A 27,064-nucleotide genomic window follows, 5' to 3' on the forward strand; every position below is an offset into this window, starting at 1 on the left:
AAGGAGATGAAAGAGCTAAAGTAAACTTTAGAGTTTGCATTATATCATTAAGATTACATGGTATAAATAAACAAAGATATTTTGATTAATAAAGGAAAGAATGCAGGTATGTTACCTTCAATTCATAAAAATTGACCTTTCCTATAAAGTAGAAGTAGCATCTAAAATTTGTCCTGGATACTTTTTGATAAAATTGATAGCTAGAGATTCAAGATATAGTACTGTAAACACTGTATCTCCCTTGATTTTGGATATGGCTGACTCTGTTTGTTACCTGGCACCACATATGATTCCTGGAGCTCACCAGAAGTGATCCCTGAGAGCAGACACGTGAATAAGCACTAAGTAAAGCAAATGTGACCCAAAGACCCCTTCAACAACAACAAAATGATAGATAAATGCACCAATCCACTGGAATTTTCATTTTAAAGCAGCAACAGTTGAAACATTTGTAAGTGCTACTATGTACCAGGCACTGTGATACACATGTACATTAAATTTATCATGGCAAGCAAGTACTGCAGACCCATAATTTCTGTTACTGTCACTGTCATTCAGTTGCTCATCGATTTGCTCAAGCGGGCACCAGTAATGTCTCCATTGTGAGACTTGTTACTGTTTTTGGCATATCGAATACATCACGGGGAGCTTGCCAGGCTCTGCCGTGTAGGCAGGATACTCTCGGTAGCTTGCTGGGCTCTCCGTGAGAGGCAGAGGAATTGAACCCCGGTCAGCCGCATGCAAGGCAAACGCCCTACCCTCTGCGCTATCACTCCAGCCCAGACCCATAATTTATAATTAAAATATAACAAATTATGGAAATACAGGAGATATTGCTACCATTTGAAGAGATCACATTATTTTGATAGGATTAGCTAGAATTTTACCCGAACACACGGTCCGAAGAGACCAAATTTGCAACATTATATACTTTCATTCTTTGGTATTAACCTCTCTATCTATAAGTCCTGCATTCAAAATAGCCCATTAATGTAGCATCTAATGATTATGTTTGGGGAAGCGGGCACCTACCAAGCAGTGGTCATGAGGCTAAGGGTCCCACCAGCTATTCTCTGGTGAATGTGAAGAAAGGTTAATGTAGGGCCCGGTGACCTGAGGCTGCCCAGCTGTGGTGTTGGGATTTCCTCTACCATCCCTGGGGTGTTTAGGATTTCTAGAACCACAGGAGGTGGTGCTTAGGGCTTCAAGGCTCATCGAGTCTTCTGTGCTCTGGGGACCATGTGGTGCCTGTGATTGAACCCTGCTCAGCATGTGATAGCCATGATCTTCACAACAGTACAAACCCCTGGTCCATAATGTTTTAATTGTGATGATTTTAAAACTGTATTTCATTTTTGAATACAAATAATTAAGCAGAAAAAATAATAAATAAATAAGCAGAGACTTCAGTAATAAGTCTTGAGAGTCTAGTTTAGGATAACCCATTAGAGCTAAAGTTTCGGATAATCATACAATATCTGAAATAGAAACAATATGTGATGTTCTCTAAACTTTTAGATCCTCGGATGATGGAGCCTGAGAGAAAATACAGCAGGAAGGTATGTGCTTTAAATTCACTGATCCAGGTTCAAACCTGGGCACCCAACATGGTCCCTGATGGCTCAGAGCCAGGAGTAAGGCCAGAGACCTGACATGTATGGATCCAAAATACAAAAGCAACAAAACCCAGAATATACAATGACATAAAGTTTTGTCTATATTAGATGCAATTACATTAACTTCTCTGCAAAGACTTGTGTTTTATTAGAGTAGGGTAGTGTGGCATAGCTTTTCTACTACAATGACCTACAAAATTTGTTTTGTTTCTCTGATTAGATTCATAAGTCAGAATTCTGAAATTCATAAATTTGTCAGATTGCTGAAGAGGAGTATTCATTACAATATATACAAATATTAATTCCAAATAAAACAAGTGAATGTCTGTTGTTTTACTGAAAATTGATACAGACCAGAAAAAAAGATAAATAGCCATGTCTCAAAGAATTTCTAGGAGAGTGAAGAGATAAATTCTTAAGATAAACATTTTTTAGAATAAACTTTTTCCCTTTCTCTTCTGTACTTGTATAAAGCATCTCCTTACTAGGATAAGGAAAGCATTTCCTGCACAAACTCATGTTTTAAAGTAGTCTTCAGTGAAGCTTCTTCCCCACATTATCCCCCCAAGTGATGTCATTTGATTCAATTACTTTTGTGGCTTAATTAAAAAATTTCTTCAACACATTCCCCCAAAATATCACTGATATGCAATCTTTATTTTTTAAATTTTTATTATATCACCAGGTGGAAAGTTACAAAGTTCTCAGGTTTATGTCTCAGTTATACAATATTCAGACACCATCCCTTCACCAGTGCCCATATTCCACCACCAAAATCCCCAGTATACCCCCCACCCCCAACTGTATAACTGATGAATTTCACTTCATTTTCTCTTTTCCATATTGCAAAACAAAACTCACTATTGTTGTTGGAGTTTCCCCCCAAGAAAGATAGCCCTACTAAGGAAGCATTTGATAATTGGTTTTCCATTAAAAGATTGTGTTTTCAGTTTTTAGAAAAGGTCGCGCGGCCGCCTTAGTGGCCTCGCGGTTCGGATGTGTTCCAGTCCCGCAACCCGGAGCCGTGTTAGTTGCTGCTCAGTATCGCCAGGGCTCCATCTGGAGAAGGTGTACCAGCTGTACCTCCTCCGTCTGGATCCCTGGTCTTGTTGGCCCGGATTCGGGTCCGGAGCATTTCTCCGGCCGCGTTGCTCACCAGACTGCCTGGTCTCTTCTCCAATCTTTTATCCCCCAATCAAAAATGGACCTTTTTTCTTTCTTTTCTTTTTTTTTTCCTTTCTTTATTCTAGACTACATTTTTCTTTATTATTCAGTGGAAAGTCCCCCTAGTATGCCCCAGAGTTTCTAGAGTAACTAAGAGCAATACTCAGCCTAGAAGTGAGTACTTCCAGGACACACAGATGGATGGTCCAGTGCTTGAGCTTGGTGTTGCGGTACTGCTGAACTCCCTGTGCTATGGGGCTCAGAGAAGATGCTGGACTCATGAGTGCTCCGGGACTACAGAAAAACACAGCTGGACTCATTCTTGCACTTCTGCTTCACCAACATATCCTCAAAACTTGTGTCCTAATCTTTTGCTGTTTTCCTACCCTTTATCCCTCACAATAAATTCAGCATTCCTTTTACTTTTTTTGCTTTTTGGGTCACACCCGGCAATGCTTGGGGTTTACTCCTAGCTCTGCACTCAGGAACTACTCCTGGCGGTGCTCAAGGGACCATACGGGATGCCAGGGATGGAACCCGGGTCTGCCACATGCAAGGCAAATGCCCTATCCTCGGGATGTATCATTCCAGCCCCAATCCTTAATGCTCTTCTGGAGTCACACATTCGATATTCTGTTGTGCAAATTCAAGCTCTTCTAATTGCACTATGCTCGTTCCTCCTCTGTTATACTCCTGAATTCCCGTTCTTATTTTTCCACAGGACATCTTGCTTCCAGAAGAGTGAGGACTACAGCCTCTTTCTAAACACTGCTCCAGAAGTCACAAAGTAAATATTCATGCTAATCTTAATTTTTCACCTGCTCTGACAAAAACAACAAATGCCTCAACACTGCCTAAAAATATAGCTTACGTATCTGAGAAATCAAGCTCGCACGTAACCTGAGCTTCATAAATTTGATTTGTATTTAGAATATGAGGTATGTAAAAGCAAGTTTTTCAGTTGTGATAGCAGATTATGAAGAGAGCATTTTTATTTATGTTAGAGAAGCAACATTATTCTTGCCTGGGGGTGAGGGGTGGGGCAAACCCAGCAGTACTCAGAGCTCGCTCCTGTATCTGCACTCCGGGATCACTCCTGGTCATCCTCAGGAGACCATATGTGGCATTTCGAACAAAACTGGTTTAGCTGTACACAAGGCAAATTCCCTAACCCTGAGGAATGCGATGAGAGAGAAAAAGAGAGATCCACACATGCTTAAGAGAGAACCCAGGTTTCTCTAAAAGATAAAAGTGGAGCTCTATCTTTTAGGCTAATTAAAAGACACAGCATTATGATTCTGAATTGCAGAGATGAATGCACGAACAGCTGGTGTTTAAAATGTGATATAATGTCTGAGCCTCTCACTATCTCAATGGATAGACTTTCTTATTTTAGGTGCTTATTTTCGCTCGGTGTTTCATAAAATAGTGCATATGTTAAATCCTTTTAAAAATGTTTTTCTTTTGAAGGGCAAACTTAAACATTTTAAGAAAATTTTAAAAATTCTGCAAACCATAATTTTTAAACAGGTTTCAGTGGATAAATCATTGAGGTGGAAATAAGCTTCTAACATCTAGTTATGTACTTCCTAAAGAGATAATTTTGGTTGTAAAATTCAGAGTATAATTATACAAAAAGTAATACAATTATGAACAAAAGCATAACAAAATGATGAATATGTTGAGTGATTAGTTATGTTTCAACAAAATGATGGATATATTGAGTGATTCGTTATGTTTCAACATTATTTGAATATAGAACAGTTTTATTTCATGGGCTATGTTTTAAAAATTAAGTTCTTACAATCAAAGAATCTAATTGTAAATAAATTATAAAACACTGTTTTAACAATAATTTTAAAATATTGTTTGTAAGGCTAACACTTAAATAAAAAATATTATTTACTAAAATAACATCTCTTTGGGCTGGAGCAATAGCACAGCAGGTAGGGTGTTAGTCTGGCATTCAGCCAATCCAGGTTCCTTTCCTCCTTCTCTCTCAGAGAGTCCGTCAAGCTACTGAGAGTATCTTGCCCTCAAGGCAGAGCCTGGAAAGCTACCCGTGGCATATTTGGTATGCCAAAAACAGTAATAACAAGTCTCAAAATGGAGATGTTACTGGTGCCTGCTCAAACAAATCAATGAGCAACAGGATGACAGTGACAGTGAAAATAAAATCTCACACGATATCAAAATAAATTCTGGGACTTCAATTGGGTTATAATATTCAATGTCTAAATTTTAATGTCAAAATTCTTATTCACAAATTGTTTAAAATGTTAGCATTAGGGGCTGCAAAATAGCACAATAGGTAGGTACTTGTCTTGTTTTTAGCCCAGCCAACTTTGATCCCTGACTCCCTGAATGGCCCCAGAGACCTGCCAGAAATGATCCCTTTAGCGCAGAACCAAGAGTAAGCCCTGAGCACAGTCTGGTGTGTCCCCAAAACAAAAAACAGAACAAAAGAAAACAAAAAAGTGAAATAGTTTTAAGTAATATTATTAGTTTTTAATAGCTCTTGGCATTTACCCAGAGTCTGTGCAAACATATTTTTCCATGGAATGACAGCAGCCATGGTGCCATATTACACTGGCCAAATTAGGAGTTGGGTACAGGTGGGCTATCATAGGACAGAAAAGCCAGCACAATTATTTCAAATTCTAATGATTCTTTTCCATCTCTACTCTCCCTTCCTGCCCTTCCCTCCCTCCCTCCTTCCTTCCTTCCTTCCTTCCTTCCTTCCTTCCTTCCTTCCTTCCTTCCTTCCTTCCTTCCTTCCTTCCTTCCTTCCTTCCTTCCTTCCTTCCTTCCTTCCTTCCTTCCTTCCTTCCTTCCTTCCTTCCTTCCTTCCTTCTTTCCTTCCTCCCTCCCTCCCTCCCTCCCTCCCTCCCTCCCTCCCTCCTTCCTTCCTTCCTTCCTTCCTTCCTTCCTTCCTTCCTTCCTTCCTTCCTTCCTTCCTTCCTTCCTTCCTTCCTTCTTTCCTTCCTCCCTCCCTCCCTCCCTCCCTCCCTCCTTCCTTCCTTCCTTCCTTCCTTCCTTCCTTCCTTCCTTCCTTCCTTCCTTCCTTCCTTCCTTCCTTCCTTCCTTCCTTCCTTCCTTCCTTCCTTCCTTCCATCCTCCCTCCCTCTCCCCCTCCCTTCCACTTTTGGTTTTGGGTCCACATCAGCTGTGGTCAGGGCTTACTCCAGGATCTGCACTCATGCATCTGCCCATCCCTTGGAGGACTATGTGGGATGTCAGAGATCCAGCCTGGGTCAGCCATGTGCAAGTCAAACGCCCTATCCCTGGTACTATCTCTCAGAACCGCTGTAAAATGTTTTAAAAACTTACTTTTCCATCTTATCTGTTCCAATTTATAAAGAGATGCCAAACTGAAATCTACATCAAACTTGCCCTTGCCTGGCCTGGCCCTCAAACAGGAACATTCTAAAACGTCCTTACCAGGGCCAGAGATATAGGACAGCACGGAGGGCACTTGCTTTGCAGGAGGCAGACCCAGGTTCAATCCTTGGCATCCCATAGGGACCCCTGAGCACAGCCAGGATTGGTCAAAGAGTGCAGAGCTTAGGTCTGATCCAAACACCAAATCCAAAACAAGACAAAAACAACAGAAAACCCCCCTACAGGCTCTGTCTCTAGGAAATTGAGTCGTTAGCATTTGCAGCCAGTCCTGGCTGAAGTGTCCCCTTGTGATTTGTGGAAATGCATTTGTCTGATATGTCTCAGCCCCTTTGCATGACTCCTAACCCAGCAATGGGCAAAAACCTTGCAGGCATAGCATTATCTGCTGCCAATCAGAAACCGCATACAGCTTTTTTTTTTCTAAGCCTTAGGCTATAAGCTAAGACTAGGATACAATCTAGTTTTGTGGTCATCTGAAAATAACAGATAAAATGAAAAAACAGTTCTGTGATTATATGGAAAAGATGTAGTACAAACCCTCCCTCAAGATCATTTGTCAGGTTGGAGTGTTGACTCAGCAAACTTTATAACCAAATCAGTCCACTCACCGAGAAGTTTTCTAAATTCCTGAAGGGAGTATATGACAAAGGGTGACACATAACCAGACTAACCATTAGAGGGAAAGAAAGATTCAGAAATAAACCTATCAAGAGCAGATGCTTATCTGGTAGAGATATAAAGCTCCAGGTGTAGAGTTATCAAGAAATAACATCCCAGAGGCATTGGCGCAAGAAGTCCAGGAAGTTAAATTCTGAGGGAGTATACATATATGTCATAGAAAACAGATGCACACAGCATCAATTAAGGACACTGATGTCTTAGAGGCCCAAAATTTTGTCTAAGAAAAATACTGGAAAGGAAAGTTCAAACCAGTTTCCTGATGCATATTTTAATCTTTGTTTTCACATTCTTAACACTCTAATCAAAGGAGAAAGATTACATTTTTAGTTTTAGTGAGTCATAAACTTGAATTTTAGTGCTTCTCCTATTTTCTCTAAACTGCAACATATTTAGAAGTTCATTCCCTAAGCATCATTAAAAGTCGAGTTTACTGAGGTCTAAGAATATGCTCAGTAGCAGAGTCTCGGCCTCACCTGTTTGAGGTATGGGTTGGATAAATAAAAAAGGAAGGAAGAAAGAAAGAAAGAAAGAAAGAAAGAAAGAAAGAAAGAAAGAAAGAAAGAAAGAAAGAAAGAAAGAAAGAAAGAAAGAAAGAAAGAGAGAAAGAAAGAAAGAAAGAAAGAAAGAAAGAGAGAAAGAAAGAAAGAGAGAGAGAAAGAAAGAGAGAAAAAGAAATAGAGAAAGAAAGAAAGAGAAAAAGAAAGAGAGAAAGAAAGAAAGAGAGAAAAAGAAAGAGAGAAAGAAAGAAAGAAAGAAAGAAAGAGAGAAAGAAAGAAAGAGAGAAAGAAAGAAAGAGAGAGAGAAAGAAAGAGAGAAAAAGAAATAGAGAAAGAAAGAAAGAGAGAAAAAGAAAGAGAGAAAGAAAGAAAGAGAGAAAAAGAAAGAGAGAAAGAAAGAGAAAGAAAGAAGGAAAGAAAGAAAGAAAGAAAGAAAGAAAGAAAGAAAGAAAGAAAGAAAGAAAGAAAGAAAGAAAGAAAGAAAGAAAGAAAGAAAGAAAGAAAGAAAAGAAGGAGAAGGCAGGCAAGCAGGAAGGAAGGAAGGAAGGAAGGAAGGAAGGAAGGAAGGAAGGAAGGAAGGAAGGAAGGAAGGAAAGAAAGAAAGAGAGAGGGAGAGAGAAAAAGCTCACTCTTACAGTAAATGACTTCCTTTAGGGGAAAACAACAGAAATACCATGCATTGTGACTGTAAAAATATTAGTATTTGGGGTTCAGAGTAATAATAGTACAACAAGAAAAGGCACTTGTCTTGCATGCAGTTGAACTGGGTTCAATCCCTGGAATACCATATCTCTCTCTTTCTCTCTCTCTCTCTCTCTCTCTCTCACACACACACACACACACACACACACACACACACACACACACACACACACACACACACACACACACACCGGCCTATCAGGTGTGATCTCTGTCAGCTAAGCCATGGGTAAGCCCTGAGCACCACCCAGTGTGACACAAAACCCCTTACAATTATTTTCTTCTGATGTTAACACATAAATTATATAAATTTAAAGCTGATTCAATACATTTATCAATTTCACAAAATTATATAATTATTTTTCTATTTGCTTGAATGCATGGAAGGAAAGACACTTGCTTTTGAAAGATTTATTTGAAACTTTTATAAATATATACATACTACAATTCCAGGATTTCTTATAAGAATTGTGACTTGAGGCGTGTTCCATTTCAATGATTCAATGGCTAATTTCATGCCTTTATTTAAACTTCACTTAAAGGAAACATTTCTCTCATTGGAATTGAAGAACAATTGCTGTCTTATGCCAAGAAGCGTATGTGTGTTAAGTGGTGGTTGGGTTTCACAAAGCTAGTTTCAGATGGAAAAGGAAAATTGACTTAGCTTAATGTTCATGGCTAAGCCTTATTGCCATGCATGCATGAAGAAGGCGTTCTGAAGCAGGCCAAGTGTCTTAGCCATGTAACTAGTTCTGGGTAAAAACCTCTGGTTCTTCCCTGTGTCTCCCCATTCACAAGCCCAAGATTCTGTGAGAGAATCATTTGAGAAAGTGCAAGTGTCTCATTTCTAAATCTGAATGTGACCCCCTTACTGGCAGTTTTCATGTTCAAAAGGAAAAAGTAGATCTTGATCATTGGGTTTGTTTTCCTTTCGACAACCTCTCCTTGACCAAGGCCCTACCGTTGCCTGCTGCACTAAAATCGGCACATTCTTTTTCTGGTTTTGAAATCCTTCATGAGCACAGCTATTATATTTCTTCTTTAAAAGTTTAAAAGCCTTGCTTATAAATACATTTGATAAAATCTATTGGATGACTGTATATCAACAAGTTAATAAACTTTCTCATGGAATAAGAAACTGGTGTGTTAAGCTGCCTAAAAAGTAGTGTGTATATTTTGACAATTTCCAGCAAACAGCAATGATTTTAGATTTGAAGAAAAAATATAGTGGACTAAAATCCAATAGTATTAGCAAACGAGGAATAAGATTGCCATGTTACTTTATAATCTATGTGGCAGTTTTAATAAAACGCCTAAAAAATACAAAACAAGCTATTCATGGAAATAAGTTTTATACACTATATTTAATGAAATAAATTTTACATACTTATATAATGTATACAATGCATATTTCATTACATTACCTTTCTAAAATTTTTATTTTTAAGCTCAAAATGTTGATTTACATTTCCTTTAAAACAAAATATTTTTAATTTTTTTCTATTTAATTACTAGTAGATCTTTAAATTTCAAGATTACAAAAAATCTATTTCCCTCAAATAACTAATATACAAACCAATTTTACTTTATATCTTTGACATAGCAGCTTATTGCCAATGAAAATAAAGACAATAACAACTCAGAAATAGAACATATGAAAAGCAGGAACTTTGATAAGATTAATTAGGAACATTCCAGAACTCATTAGAATAAATATACTTCAAACACATGACACATCAGATTATTTTGATATTAGGAAACAAATGAACACAAGTGAAAACATGGAATGTCAATTTTCACTACTGTTTTGAGACAGCAATTTTGTCAAATACATTGTTTTTTTTATAAGTTTACTATATCAGACTGGTCAGATTTATTCTAAGTGTTAAGTTTTTACTATTATTTTGTTGTTAATTTATTTTCAAACTTTTTCAGGCCAACAGAAACAAAACATTCTCATACGGATTTATTATTCTTCCTGTTCCTTCCTTTTATTCTCTTGCCATGTTGGAATTTTTGAAACTTTATCTAAATGCTACAAACCTCATTGTCTATGTCTTCTATTTATTCCTTTCTATAGATCTGTAGTTTTTCTAATGCCAAGTATATTATTATCATCTATTGTTTAAATAATGTAATAAAAAGAAAAAGTATTTTAAAATTCATAACTGGAATCGTAGATGCTAACTTTTTTCAGATACAGATTTGATACTTGGATATATTTACTAACTTACTTTAATTTTCATATCATCTTTTGATTTATATTAATTTTCACATCAAATTTTTCTTAATTTTCACGTTAAATTTTCATGTTAACTAAAATCTTCTATTTGGTTAGTACAATATTTGATTCCACAATTTTTCAAAACTACACTATCTTTCTAGCAAATTTTAGGCTTCCATCATTTCTCTTCTACCGGTATTTTGCTTACAATAGACAATTAATTTCTATTATTCAAATACTCATTCCTAGTAATTCACACTTTTCCTAACTCAATGAAAAAGGAATCTGAACATTAAGCATAAATTTTGTCATTTTGTAATGAATAACAAATATCTTTAGCAATCCATACTACTCTAGAGTGACCTCACTATAACTAACAAATGTATCAAACCTTATTTCCTAAAATGATCTTATCAAGGGATAATGATGGTGAAAGTCTTCAACCATATATTTGTGAGTAATCCGGTTCCACCCATAACACGTCCTATTGACTCACTCTTTTCTCTCATGAAGTATCACTTATATCACGTGCCATCCAGTTCCTCATCGCTTTTCTTGAGCTGGTGCCTGTAATGTCTCCATTTGTCCCTATCGCATGCCAGTGTAGAACAATGGCATCTGCTTGCTCCAGGAACACCAAGCTTCAAACCATTCGTTCAGTGTCTTGACAAAGAAGACTGATCTTGTAGGTGGGCAGTCTGACGTTCTTTTCCCGGGAATCCAGTCGGTAAGAGCTCTAGTCCAGCAGTTGTCTCCAAGTCACATTACATGTCCGGCACATCTGACTTTTGATGCCTTGGCAAACAGAAAAGCGTCGGTGATCCTCGATCCTCAATGGGGGTCATAACTCCAGATTCCTTCTTTCATTTGAGTGAAATGTGATACTAGCATAGCTCTTTCCATTCCTCTTTGGGATGCCCAAATAGCATTATCATCCTGTTTTCATAGGCCCAGGTCTCTGAGGCATATGTTAGTGCAGGAAGAATGGTGGAGTCGAAAAGATGTGCCCAGAGCCGAAGGTTCTTCATCCTCTTAACCACTTCTTCAGCGCTCTTGAAGGCGCCCCTCACTGCTCTTTTCCTCCTGTGCAACTCAGGTGCCAGGTCATTCATCACATGTTGTCTCATAATGAATAGTTACAAATACTTTTTAATCAGAATATTACCCATTAACCATTATTTTTTCATGTTTAAGCAATAAAACTTTGTTACAACACTTGCTATGAGAAATGTAACAAAAATTTAAAAAATAATTCTCATATCCTGTGTTTATGTATCAGTTGAGAAAGATTTTCCCCCATGATTAGCATGCCTCTGTAATTCTAAGCACTTCTCTACTTTATATTAACGTGCATGTTTCATAATATAGGTAGATATTAAAGCAAAAATTAAAAATCAGATAAAATATCTATCCCCTCTACTCCACCTCAAAGACTCATGAATTGATGAGAATAAAAGTTTATGCTTCTTAACATCCTCGGGTTCATTTACAGTCTGTTAAATCTATTTATAGTGTATAAAGTTATAGATCTTTAGAAAGAGTTGTTGCTTTCCTAATTTAACTCACTTAATACATAAAACACCTTCTGTTGTCTTTTTAGGGGAAATTTTTGACCTTTGAAGAAAGATAATCTGACTTTTTAAAAATGAAATCATGGTGAGATACACAGTTACAGGTTGTTCATTATTGAGTTATAATCATACAATGATGCAATGTTCAATACTCCTCCCTTCACCAGTCTACATTTTCTCCTGCCAATGTCCCCAGTTTCTTCCTGCCAATTCCCTCCACACCAGAACCTACCTCTATGGCAGGGCCTTCTCTCTCTCTCTCTCTCTCTCTCTCTCTCTCTCTCTCTCTCTCTCTCTCTCTCTCTCTCCCCTTTTAGTGTCACTGACCATTAACTTTTATGTAATGTTTCAGAATAAAGCATCTAACTTTTTAAATCCTCATTAAAAATGACCTTATGTGCAAAGTTTTCCTCGACCTCATCATCATTCACTTTATTCTTTTTCCGTGGTGGCTCTGTATTTTTAAATTTTCTTATCTTCATGAATTTTTACTTATTTAAAAATAGACAATTTTCAAGTGACTTTCAATATACCATTTTTTTTCTCCTAGAGCTCAGTTTTAGTCATGTCATTTAAAAATGCTTTGCATGTTTTATTAATGCTTCTCAGTGGGACGTAATGGAAGCAGACAGACATTGCTGAAGTGAATTAAGTAATTGACTGATAAACAAACAATCGGGTACTTTAGATTTCTAGAAAAGGTTGAATTATGAATCTTTTGACTAATTCTGTGTGTGAGCATCTTATGCTTTATAATCAAATTATTATGTTAAGAGAACATCCACAAATATATTTTTATCTTTGACATATTTTACCAATATCTGATAAACTAAAATGTGCTATTCTTTGAATAAAATTCATCATCCATAAAAAAAGAGATAGATTTCACTTTATTTCCTTATTTTTCTTTTCTCATAGCTAAAGGATGACAATTATTACCTTGGATTTAATTAATTCACAGAAAATAAACTTCCTATGACAGCTTGAAGACAGTTATTTGTGGGAAATTGTCCCCTTAATTTATATAATCCCAAGGTAAAAATTGTCCCCTGAGTAAAACAGGCAAGAAAAGAATACTTTGACAATATTTAATGTGTACCCAGCAAAAATATAATAGGAAATTGTTATGACTTTAATAATAACATACTTTAAAAGAACGTGTTGATTATGTATACCTGGTGACAGCTATGTAAATACCCCAGTCCTTGCTCCTAATGCACCAACTAATTGTCCTAACTATACCTGTTAACAAAACACTGGGCAGACTGTGAAGAGAACCAGTTAAGGGAAAAGGTTTGTTATTCAGTAGTTTGAGACACTACTACTTTGTTCCAGTCTGTCGAAAGTAACTTGCAACTTGAACACCCCATAGAATCTGTCTCATGCTTTGAGGCCATGCTAGACAGAGGTCAAAGGTACCAATTGAATTAGCTTTATTGTGGTAAATTACCACAGTTACTTATGTTTTGGTTTAACCCAATATATAAATTTAGATTTTAGAGAAGGAAGCAAAGTGATTGTATGACTCTATGTGTTCTGGCAGTGCAGATGTCCAACTATGCTTTTATTTTCTAAAATAAGTCAGGAAAATAAGGTGAAAAAGAACTGAATAGAGACACATCATTTACAAATGCACTATAATTATGATTGTTCAGCATTACTAAAAATATCTTCTAAACACAACTTTTTTTACTTGATGTTTTATACGTGTTTATGATAAATTTCAGGATGACCTCTAAAGATATGTTTTCATTACTTTATTATTACATTCCTCACAAGGATTTGTCACCTTTCTGTAAAGATTTATTTTCAAGAAACAAATTGTGTACTTCCTAGTCTCTATAATTCATAGAAACTTGACTCAAGAAATCATTTAATGGTTTATCATGGAAGTTCAGTCAGATTTTATTGTGAAATTTCTTTGCCTCCTTCTAAAAACCTCTTCCAATAATCAGCAAACACAGAACAAAATTTTCAATAATTTTATTCAAGCTATAAAAATGCTTTATTATAGTGTTGAAAATGTTAAATGAACATTAAAATTCCTTTGATATGTTAAGAAATTATTAATAAAAGAAACCGTCATAAGTCATCCACTAGCACTCTTGACCTAAAAATGTCTTAAGAGTTGCAAGAAAACTAAGGACAATCATTGAAGTCAATCCAGCTCATTAAAATTGAATGTCATTAGATACAAGGACTGGAATGGAATTAAAAAGAAAGCATATGTATTTAGAAAGTATATATGTTTCCAATAGCTAGGAAGTTGCACCAACAAACTACCTTTGGCGTCATATAATCCCATCAATGACCAAGATCCAGAGACCAGAAAATACACAAGTCTTCTGCCCGCCCCCCCACCCCCTCACACCTGGCTGTCTTCACTGGGACCCCTGGCGGGGGGGGGGCTTGAATTTCCCTCCCCGCCCTGAGCAGAGCCCCAGCAGCCGAAGACCTCTGGAACCCAGCCACAGCCATGCTCAAGACGACTCTCCACATGCTCGGAAGAGCCTCATGCATGACGGAACCATTAGAGGAACCAGGTGTTCAGGATCTGGGGCTGAGATCTTCAAGCCTGTTGAGAATGGATCCGGACAGGGCCTTCTCCACCCAGATCCCCATTTTCCAGTAACTAAGCAGTCACACTCACAAACTGCCCCCCCACCACCACCATAATCCCATCAACAGCCAAGATCCAGAGACTATAAAACAAAGCTCCCGGAAGACCTCTTATTGTCTAGTTCTCCCTCCCAGTGAACCTGGCAAGCTACTGAGCTTATCCTGCCCGCACTGCAGAGCCTGGCAAGTTCCCTGTGGCATAGTCATATGCCAAAACCAGTAACAATGATGTGTCTCATTCCCCTAACCCTGAAAGAGCCTCCAATGAGGCATAGTTGGGAAGGGCAAGTAAAGAAAGGCCACTAAAATCTCAGGGCTTGGACAAGTGGAGACGTTACTGGTGCCCACTTGAGCAAATAAATGAACAACAGGATGACAGTGAAACAGTGATACAGTATTACAAAAAATACATTTTCCCCCCACTGCATTGAAACCTTTTTTTTACAAAATATGCTTATAGAAAAATTGTTACATTAGATTTCAAGGTGTGAAGACATTTTCTCAAATGTAGACCAATAACAAGTATATCAATAAAAAATCAATGAAATTTTAATACTTTTTTTGAATAAGCATCTTATAATGGTTCTATGTCACAGTTAACAAAACCTATGAAAGTTAATCTATAGTTCTATAAATAAAAATTACATTTAGGGAGAAGTATAATAACTGAATAATGAATTGGGTTCCTAATATGTTAGTTGATTACTCTTTTTTATAATTATTTTATAATCTATTTTTGGTTTAATCACCTTGAAGTTTTGCTTTCTAAGAAAAACTGTTTTACTGTCTAAATATTCTAAATATCTTAAAATACATGCATCAGCAATTTTTTTTGCTGTATCACTAGACGAAAATTATAGTTTGTCAATATTTAAAAGATAGCACTGTAGCACTTTCATCCCATTGTTCATCGATTTGCTCAAGCAGGCTCCAGTAATGTCTCCATTGTGAGACTTGTTGTTACTGTTTTTGGCCTATTGGATACGCCATGGGTAGCTTGCCAGGCTCTGCTGTGCAGGCGGGATACTCTTGGTTGCATGCCAGGCTCTCTGAGATGGATGGAGGAATTGAATCCAGGTTGGCCCATGCAAGGCAAATGTCCTACCTCCTGTGCTATTGCTCCAGTCTGGAATGTAGTTTCTAAAGATATAGCTAGTCAAAGTTAACCCAGTGAAGGTTTTTAAAACTAGACGGATTTCCAGGTCTTACTCCATACACAGATTCAGAATCTCAGACATTGTTTAAGCTTCCTACTGCTGACCAACCATGCATGCAACTTGTGTGTGCGATCTTAATGATGACTAGGTATGTAATTATTTTGCTGGTAATGAGTACTTGAGAGCTGATGCGACCTGGAAAGGGCCACATCACTTAAGACTGTCATTCTCTAATGTCTCCAAAGGCCAACAGGGAACATGTGCTCTAGTGCATGTGGCATGAGGGTGACAGGGAAGCACTTTACTCTCAGAAATTTCCTAAACGTGAGAGACACATTAGTACTCCAGAAAAAAAAAACATATTCCAGCCTCTTTATTCTTTGCCATATCCTCATACTTTGTGGGCGCTTTCGGGGGCGTTGTTTGTTTGCTTTTTGCAAGTGTGGAGGGGTATCAGGCCACACTCTAGGATACTTAGGTGTCATTCTTGACTCTGTTCAGGACTATTCCTGGCAGTGCTTGGGTCAGTGGGATGCAGAACATGCACTTTGACAACCCTATCTCTGTCGCAGAGTCATAATAAGTTGCTTTTTCTTTAAAAAAAAACAACAGTATTTTTGAACTCACTAAATGACTAGTATGTAATGGTGGAAACTTTTGGCACTAGGCAATGACGCTAGAGAAATTTTACGTCTGAACTTGCATTCCCTTTGGCTTTTTGGGTTCCCCAAAGTGCACTCTCAGGAAACCACCGCCTTCTGGGCAGGCTCTCGAGTCAGAAACGTGGAGCAAGGCAGAGTCCAATAGATGAACGGATAAGAAAACAACATTTACTATAATGAACCATTGTTGATTAGGATGATGGGTGAGATGTTATTGCAGTAAAAGGGGGCTTTTAAAGTTTTTTTTTCAATTTTAAAATTTTTTTTAGGGTATCACCTTTTTATCTTTTTAGGGGTTTTTTGTTTGTTTTTTTTTAATTTTTTATTAGACAATCACTGTGATGTAGTTACACACTTATAAACTTACTGGATGAGTAAAAGGGGGCTATTAAAAGATGGTAAGGACACTCTGGGCTGGAGCAATAGCACAGTGGTAGTGCATTTGTCTTGCACACACTTGACCCGGGTTCGATTTCTCCACCCCTCTCAGAGAGCTGGGCAAGCTACCAAGAGTATCTCGTCCACACGGCAGAGCCTGGTAAGCTACCCGTGGGGTATCCGATATGCCAAACACAGTAACAACAAATCTCACAGTGGAGACATTACTGGTGCCCGCTCGAGCAAACCGATGAGCAACGGAATGACAGTGACAGTGACAGCAACACTCTGGAAAAAAAAAAACTCAAAGGGATATATATAAATTCAAGATTTTTAAGCAACACTGAAAAGAAAACTACAAAGTGAGCTTCTCTTGTTCTCTGGAGTAAAGCCCTCAAACAAGGAGACCCGGAGACAAAGCTTACAATAAACAGGAGAGCTAAAACAGGCACACAGCTAACCTGCTGCTGCTGCTGCAGGCCACCAGTGGCTCACAACTGAATGTGGCTTAGCACAAATTACAGTACCAACATGCCGAAGCTCCAGTCTTCATCTGTCATTCAGGGTGCCCCAACCACGAACAGATCAGCCCTTCCTAAGCCAGTTCCTGGCATTTTCTGGTAAAACCTTGCCCCTTCTCTACATCAGTACATTCTAAAAGATGGCTAGAATTTTTCAGTATTTCGACTAAGGATGAGGAAACTGACAACTCAACTGTGGAGTGGATATTATGAAACAATAAATTTGCAATTTATTTTCTGCATGTTATTTTATTGTTAGTTTTAATATGTTTCTCAAATACAGTAATGAGACAAATGTTTTTGAAACAAACAAGAAATTTTAAATCAAAAAGAGTTTATTGTGATTTAACTCATTTCATGCACTAAAGATGATTTCTTCACTTGCTCTTTATTTCAATACTTGAAAACCACTAACTGCAGAACTAAAAGCCTGTTAGAAATCACTTATGACACTTTTGAGCCAGAGAAATTGTGCAGCTGGTAGGGAACTTGCCTTGCACACAACAAATCTGGGTTCTATCCCTGGCATCTTTGTGGACTCATGAGCACCAAGAGGAGTGATTCTTCACTACATAGCCAGGAATAAGCCCCGAGCATTGCCAGGTGTGGTCCAAAAGCAAAACAAACCACACACACACACACACACACACAAAAAAAAAACCCTTTGGTGGTGGAGGGGGATGCTGTAGTCCACATATATACATGGAACACATACTCTGGAGTGCTCAGGGTTTACTTATGGCTCTGCACACAGGATAACTCCTGATGGGCATAGGATTAATCCCTTGTCAGTTGCATTCAAAGCTAGTACTGTACATTACGTGCTATCTCTCTTCCCTGCTAAAAACTTTACAAGTAAGAACGTGACTTGTTGGAACCAGAACCATAGTACAGCAGCTAAAGAACTTGATTAGCACACCACAGACCCAGGTTAAATCCCGGGTACCCCAGATGACTCCCTGAGCTCCTCCACAAGTGGCCCCTGAGTGCACATCCAGAAGTTAACACTATGTACTGCCAAGTGGGGTCAGAAAGCAAACAGAAATAACCACCACAACAAAAAAGAAGGTGACCTGTCAAAATTATTAATGATAGAGTATGGCTGATATGACTTTAAATGTTTAACTTTTATTCATATGTATATTCAGATGAACGCAGAATCTCCTACCCCCACACCAGGCTTTCTTCACTGGGGACCCCTAGGCGGGAGATGGGTTGAGTTTCCCTCCCTGCCCCAAACCGAGCCCCAGCAGCTGGAAACCCCCAGAATCCAGTCACAGCCATGCTCAAGGCCACTCTCCACACATTTGGAAAAGCCTCACGCATAAAGGAACTGATAGAGGAACCCAGGCATGCAGGACCCAGGGCTGTGATCTCCAAGCCTGCTAGGATCGTGCTGGGCCTCCTCCACCCAGACCCCCTATTTTTCAGTAGCTTGGCAGTCACATCCACAAACTGCCCCGCACCACATAATCCCATCAATGGCCAAGATCTAGAGATTATATTAAGAAAAAACTCCTGGAAGCGACCTCTTATAGTCTAGCCCACTGATGTGCCTAAAGCAGTACACATGAGTTTGGTTTTAACACAGTTGCTTGTATTCTCTCATATACATTCTCCATCCCTCTCAAAGATCCTGGCAAGTTACTGAGAGTATTCTGCCCACACGGGAGAGCCTGGCAAGCTCCCCGTGGCATATTTGATATGCCAAATACAGTAACAATAACAGGTCTCATTCCCTTGACCCTGAAAGAGCCTCCAATCGCTGGGAAAGTCGAGTAAGGAGAGGCTGCTAAAATCTCAGGCTGGGATGAATGGAGATATTACTGGTGCCCGCTTGAGCAAATCGGTGAACACTGGATGACAGTGATACACTGATATAGTGATACAGTGATATTCAGATAAATTATCACTGTATCACTGTCACTGTCATCCTGTTGGTCATTAATTCGCTCAAGTAAGGTCTCCATTTGTCCTAGTCCTGAGATTTTAGCAGCCTCTCTTTACTCATTGTTCCCAGTAGTGCCGCAGTGGAGTCTCTTTAAGGGTAAGGGGAATGAGACCCATCATTGTTACTGTATTTGGCATATACAATATGCCACGGAGAGCTTGCCAGGCTCTGCCGCGAGGGGAGGATGCTCTCAGTATCTTGCCAGGTTCTCTGACAGGGAGAACTAGGGTATAAGAGGCCATGCAGATAAATATGAAAGTCATACATTTACACTGTCACTGTCAATTAAATGGTTGTCACTGTCACCATCACTGTCATCAATATATATATATATATATATTGTTTTTATCTAAAAATATTCCAGATAAGAAAATAAGTTGAAAAATATATATTTATATAAAGCATCGTTTGTATCTTTCATTCTGTTGAACTGCTATTTTTATTTACTAAAATGTCAATATATAGGTCTGTACTACAAAATAAACAAAGTTTTCATGTTTTTCTTTTTCCTTTATACACTTTCACATTTATATGTGTGTCATTATCCATCTTTGTTTTGATACTTTTAGTACAGAAAGAAATAAAAGCATGAAAGGTTATTTGTTTTATTACCCATAAGTTTCAAAAAGATAATGGAGTAGTTTTAAAGATTGATTCTAATAGAAAAATAGGGCTTTTGCCCAGGTGGAAACCATCACCCGTCACAGGATTAGCTCTATGTTTGGCAGGATTTCAGTGTTCCTTTCTAAATAAGTTGACTTTTATGAAATGCTAATTTGGATACATGCCATATACTTCAAGGATTTATACTTTTTGTTAAATATTTAAAAACCACATTATTTAATTTATTTCTATTTCCAAATAAGAGAAAATATGTTTTTGGCAGCATGAGCAAGCTTGAAGAATATGTTTCTTAGAAGAGCTGCCAAAGATTTGATATGTAAGAGATGAATCCAAATAGGACAGTAAGACTGCTACTATTTTTTAATTAAGGAGGGATAAATAATTTTATGACTTTTCTTATGTTTCCTAAGGAAAAAGGATTATCAACAATTAAGCTTATTGGTAAAGCAATTAAGTATCTGTCTATTCCCAAACAATATTTCAAGTTGAAACCTTGATTTACTAAAGTTACATAATTCAGGCATTGAATGTAAATCACTTGCTATTAAGTAGTAATATTTGATATGTATAATAATAAAAACATTGGTAAGATACAGCTCTATTTATTGATTCAAGATATGTTAACACAACTGTAGAAACTTAATTTCATTTCTGATTAGGTTATTAAATTGAATATTTTATTTTACTACATAACTACATAATACGCTATTTTCTTTCAATGCTTCAAATATTAGATTATAAAAATTCCATAAAGTAAATCTGATTCATAATATTTTAAGCAAATTGAAATGTAAAATGATATAACATGAAATCTATCCAGCAATTATATTGTAACTATCAAATATAAACCATCAATGCATATATTATCAGTTTAACCAAATATATTTGAATAATACTAATGAGAAATAGATATTTACTAATGACCACATATGTTAACAGCAATGTAAAATATAAAATAGACAGTTAGAGTGGGTTCTACTCAGTAATTTCCAGATAGCTAATACACTTAAATTCACATGGAATTGTAAATAAATGAAAACAAAACTTATTAATATTTTTATCTAGGATGTACAAAAGCAAGTTAAATACTAAATGATATGCATTAAAATACATAGGAATTTGTACTACGGAATACAGATAAAATGGGATTTATTTATTGAATATATAAAGTGTCTTTGTAATCAGATTTTTTTACAATATGGGAAATTCATTTTAGGAAGACTTCATGGAATGCTTAATAAGCAAAGCAGAAAAAGAATTAAGTGGTGAACTCATGTGAAAAGGCGAGAAAAAATGTGAACTTGAGGGGCCGGAGCGATAGCACAGCGGGTAGGGCGTTTGCCTTGCACGCGGCCGACCCGGGTTCGATCCCCGGCATCCCATATGGTCCCCCAAGCACCGCCAGGAGTAATTCCTGAGTGCAAAGCCAGGAGTAACCCCTGAGCATCGCTGGGTGTGACCCAAAAAGCAAAAAAAAAAAAAATGTGAACTTGTATAAGAAATTTAGCTTAAATTGAATGTATTACTTAGGGAAATTGTAGGAAATAATATATGTAAAACTCCTGGAATTTTGTCAGCTGACCTTCTTAGGTAAAAGCATATAGCATAAGGGTGATTTGACTCTCATATTCAGATCCTCGGTTACTTATCTCAAATCTTTCGTTCATGTCAGTTACAAATTTCCACCAAATAGTAAGAGTTACAACCGAATAGCCAGGGATGTCACTGAATAGTAAAGTACCTGAATAGCATATGTCAATTTTCACCAATGTGTCAATTTTTAGCAATACAATTTTACCATTGTTATGTACACCTCAACCTCTCAGAAGCACTGGGGGTCACCCTGGTAAGGTTAGGCCTAGAGGACAGAGGCAAGGACTTAAAACAAACAGTGAAACAAACACTTACTCAGTGAAAAAAGTTCATCTAGGCACAATTCACAGAATTTTGCATATACCAATTTAGATTGAGACCAATACTCTTGTCAACAGTAATAAATAATGTATAATCTAGAAAAAATAGGAAAATACTTGCCTGAAGCTAAGTAAAATGTAACTATAAAATTCACTGCAGAATGTCCAGGGAATATTTAGGAGACAACAGTAACTTGAGTTTATTTTGAGTTTGAGTTTTAAAAAGTCCTTAAACAGAAAAATAATTTGGGAAAGCTAATTGCTTTAAGATTAGATCTAGTTTAAGTATCTTATATAAACTTTTCCAAAGTAAGCAGTACATATGAGTATTGTGCACATTGTAGACAAATGGAGAACTAAGCTAGACGACCTACCTAATAGAGCAGACCATGGAAGTCATGTTAAGGGTAGACTAAAGTTTCAGGAATTTTACCGGAAACTTGGAGTTATATTTATGAGTATCAGTTATTATGTATCATGATACATAAAAACGGAAGAACATTGTGATGTAAGATGGCATAATAAATTCCAAAAACTCATAGTACTATGGCATCCTTTAATCAGGAGATTTTATAGAAGTTCCAACTATCAGCATCAAATCTACAAAAACTTTATTGCCCAAGTTCTTGGTAGTAACATTCAAATATTATCAATTCCATTACTGTGCCAACAACAAAAAATGTAATTGGTCAGAATTTCCATTTATTGCTACTTAATTTTTCTTCACTTTATTAAAATGTTAATAATTGCATCCATTTAAGAACTTACTTTACTATCACTGTATCACTGTCATCCCACTGTTCATCAATTTACTTGAGTAGGCGCCAGTAATGTCTCCATTGGTCTCAGCCCTGAGATTTTAGCAGCCTCTCCTTACTCATCTTTCCCAACTATTGGAGGCTCTTTCAGGGTCAGGGGAATGAGACCTGTTATTGTTACTGTTTTTGGTATATTGAATACGTCACAGGGAGCTTGCCAGGCTCTGTTTTGTGGGCAGGATATTCGTTCCCCAGCACAGCATGGACCCCCGAGCCCTTCGTGGAGCAACCTTCAAGCACTAGCCAGGGATAGCTCCTGACTCCCCCAGCACTGCTGAATGTGAGTCAGAAACAAAACAAAACACAGCGGGTAGGGTGTTTGCCTTGCCAACCCGGGTTTGATTCCTACGTCTCTCTCAGAGAGCCTGACAAGCTACCGAGAGTATCCCGCCTGCATGGCAGAGCCTGGTAAGCTACCCATGGTGTATTCAGTATGCCCAAAACTGTAACAAGTCTCACAATGGAGACGTTACTGGTGCCCGCTTGAGCAAATTGATGAACAATGGGACGATAGTGCTACAGTGCTACCCACTGTGAAGGAAAAGTACAATTAATACAATATACAAAGAAAATAGGAGTCAGGCATATGAGATAAGGGTTAAGATATTTACCTTACCTGTGGTTGACCTTTCTATATCCCCAGCATCACAGGGCTTCCTTTGAATTTCTTGATGAAGGTTTGAAAGCATTTATACATGAAAACAGGTAGTGACCCTGGAGGTTCTAGCACCATTTGGGTGTTTTTTGGCAAATCCTGGCACCATAGGGCCCAAATTGCACTACATCTTGGGGACCTCTTATTGAGACCACTAGCCTGGATGGTGCATAATGACCAGGATGAGCCTCTGGGCCTTCTGAGCATCTTTGGAAATGTCCCCCATTCCACCAGAAAGAAAAGAAAACAAAACACACTAACAAGTGTGATGCCATGCATATGTTTAGGCTTATAAATGACAGCAGAAAAAAAATAAAATAAAATTTGAACAGGGGTTGAAATTTCTACCTTTGTGATAATATGGTAAATTGGGGTTGGACAGGTAGTGTAGTGGATAAGGTCATTACCTTCCTCAAACTAGACCCTGGATCAATCCCCACCACTGCATGGGGCCCTGAGTACCCCTGGGAATTATCGATTGATGAGCAAAGAGCCAGAAGTAAGAGCCTGAGCATGATGGATGTGGCCAAAAAACAAAACAAAGAAAGACAGCACATATATAGATTCAAATATTTCAATGAAATGTAAACAATAAAAAAGAAATATAGGGGCTGGAGGGATAGCACAGCGGGTAGGGCGTTTGCCTTGCACGCGGCCGACCCGGGTTCAAATCCCAGCATCCCATATGGTCCCCTGAGCACAGCCAGGGGTAATTCCTGAGTGCAGAGCCGGGAGTAACCCCTGTGCATCGCCAGGTGTGACCCAAAAAGCCAAAAAGAAAAAAAGAAATATATATGAGAGCATTATAATCAAATTTGAACAAAATGAAGGGAAACTATCATTTATATAATTGATCACAAATGATTAAAAAAGATCAATTATGTAAATGATACAAATCATCAAATTATCAGATGATGGTGGAACCCCTATACAAAACACTAAACCCCCAAAAGAAGTTGAAACAATGTTGCAAGATGCAAAGAGAAAAAGACCCCAAATTCTACAACAATCAAAATTATGTTCTAAAAATATGACAAATAGCATATTATAATCCTATTATAGTACAATGCAATTGTATATGATGATGAAGTTGAAGTATTTATTCTCATCTTCAGTAAACATGTACCGTAACACGATTTGAAAATTACTTTTCAAACTGAAAGAAAATAATCTAAACTAAATCAAGCAATTAATTAAAAAATTACATTTTATAATAGATTTTATCCATGAAGGTATAAAATATTCGTTACTAATAACAAAACAATATGACAGTGAATGGGAGTTAAGTGTTGTGAATTTTTTTAATAATGACACATTTATCTCCTAATTAGTTTGCAATGAGTCGACATTTGAAAACAAGCATTACTGTGTACAAAATATAGGTAAAAATGAAAGTGGGAGGCAAAATGAAATACTTGGAAATATTAAGAATTCAGAATAAGTAGGTAAAGAAATATAGCAGGAAAAGAAACCAGTTTGAGAATTGTAGATTACAAATACAGTATTGTGAAATTAAGCACAGAATATTGATCATTTTGTATTTTTAAATAAAACTAAGTGTTGATTTATACTGATGCACATTTGAAATCTATATAATGTTATAATGAAGTGTCACTCCAATTAAAATGTACATTTGAAAATAAGCATTATACGGTTAAAAATTCATATTTTAATTGTATTCGTATTACATTTAGGTAATATGTTTACAGTGTTAATATTTATGGTTTTTGTTGTAATTCCACATCTCGTCCCCTCGAATGTGCACCAAACACTCCACCAATACCATTATGCCACTTCTCTTCAGTCTTCATTTCTTTCCAATTCCCCCTGAATATTTTCTAATCTCTCAGCTTTTTAATTCAACTCCAGGGATTTCTCATGATTAAATTCTGTTTTCTCTCTCTATACAACACAGGTAAGTGAAATGACTTGGCATTTTTCCTTTTTTTTTTTTCGACTCGCTTACTCGATCGGCACAGTACCCTCCAGTTCCATTCAACTTGCAGTGAACTGTAAGATTTCAATTTTTTTTTTTCACAGTTGCCTGGCTTCCATTGTGTATGCCACAGCTTTTATATAAATCCGTATCACACTTGGCATTGGATTGTTTCTGTATATTAACTATTGTACCAGACATAGAAAAAATGAACACATGTCTTTTAAAAATAATTTTTTTCTGTTTGAATGGCAGATCCCAAGCAGTGGTATTTTGAGTTAAATGGAGGCTGTGCTCTTACTATTTCTGAGAAATTTCCACACTGTCTTCTGTAATGGTTTAACCAGAAGCCATTCTCTCCAACAATGAAGAAGGGTTCCTTTTCATCAAATCAGTACTAATACTGGCTGCTCCAGTATTATATTTTTTATATTAACATTCCCACAGGTGTGTAAACTCTACTAAATTTGTTTGGCATAAAATTTGGAGCCCAAAGATAAGTCCTCAGCTGTATGGAATACTTAATCTCTTAATCTCTGACAAAGGAAGTGAAGACAATGAAGTGAAGCAATGAAACCATTTTCAACAGCAGGTATTATGAAAACAAAAAAGTCACGTGCAAAAAGTGTAAATGGATCCATATTTGAAACTGTACACAAAATTTAATTCAACATCCTTTTTTTTTTTTTTTGCTTTTTGGGTCACACCTGGCGATGCACAGGGGTTACTCCTGGCTCTGCACTCAGGAATTACCCCTGGCCGTGCTCAGGGGACCATATGGGATGCTGGGATTTGAACCCGGGTCGGCCGCGTGCAAGGCAAACGCCCTACCCGCTGTGCTATCTCTCCAGCCCCACAAAATTTAATTCAAAATGAATTAAAAATATCAAGATTACATGAGAATTCATTCAATATATTTAGGAAAATTTAGGTAGTACTATTGAGAATATGGACTTCCAAAGTATTTGTAATGACTTAGCTTCATTGCAACGATGACAAAAGAAAAAATGAACAAATGTAACTACATAAAATTAAAGTGGTTTTATGTGACAAAATCAGCTTAGACTAAAAAAAAAAGATCCTACTGAATGTGATATTTATGTATTTTATACTTAGAGTTTAAATACTAAGTATAAAAATTATAATGATAGAAAACAGAGAAGTATATAGTGTGCAAATACTGAGCATACAGATACTGCTGTAACAAATAATTTTACAGAAAAAAAGGCTTTGAGACAAACCTTTTAAGACTGAGACTACTATCAAAGAGAAATCTTGACAATTTATAAAATTTTAAAAAATGATGGAAAGGTCACTTATTCAGTGAGACATTATTTGCATACTTCGGATAATGTCAAAATACATAAAACAAAGTAATGAAGTAGAAGAGACAAATAAATTTGTGTATTTTAACAACCTTTGCTTCATAAAAGAAAAATTAACTAGACATATTTATTAAGGATTCAGAATATTTAAATAATATCAAAATACAAATTTATTTCAAGTTCACATGAAACAATCAAGATATGCCAGAACACAAGCAGTAAAATCTATTTCAGGGACAAAAGAGAACTGGGGTAAGTTACATTCAGGTAACCCTTGTTCCATTTTGGCACTATGTTTAGTCCTGTGAGCACTATTAGAAGTGATTCTTAAGCACTAAGTCAGGAGTAAGCCCTGAGTACCACTTAGTGGCCTCAAAACAAAAGGACATATCCATACGTTTCAGAAAATTATGCTATTCAATGTAATTATATTATGTAATATTAAGATATATAAACAAATCTGAATGTTCATGTATTACAAAAGTCAATAACATTACTAAGCAAGCAATATGTGAAAGATAACACAAGAAAAATTTAATTATTTTAAAACGAATGCTTTTGAGAACAAAACACAATTTGGAACCTACTGCTAAGGTAGTACATGTGTAGAAATGTATGGTGAGTTCAAATTGTGGATGCAGATACTTT

Source organism: Sorex araneus, chromosome 4, assembly GCF_027595985.1.
Source record: "Sorex araneus isolate mSorAra2 chromosome 4, mSorAra2.pri, whole genome shotgun sequence".
NCBI lineage: Eukaryota > Metazoa > Chordata > Mammalia > Eulipotyphla > Soricidae > Sorex > Sorex araneus.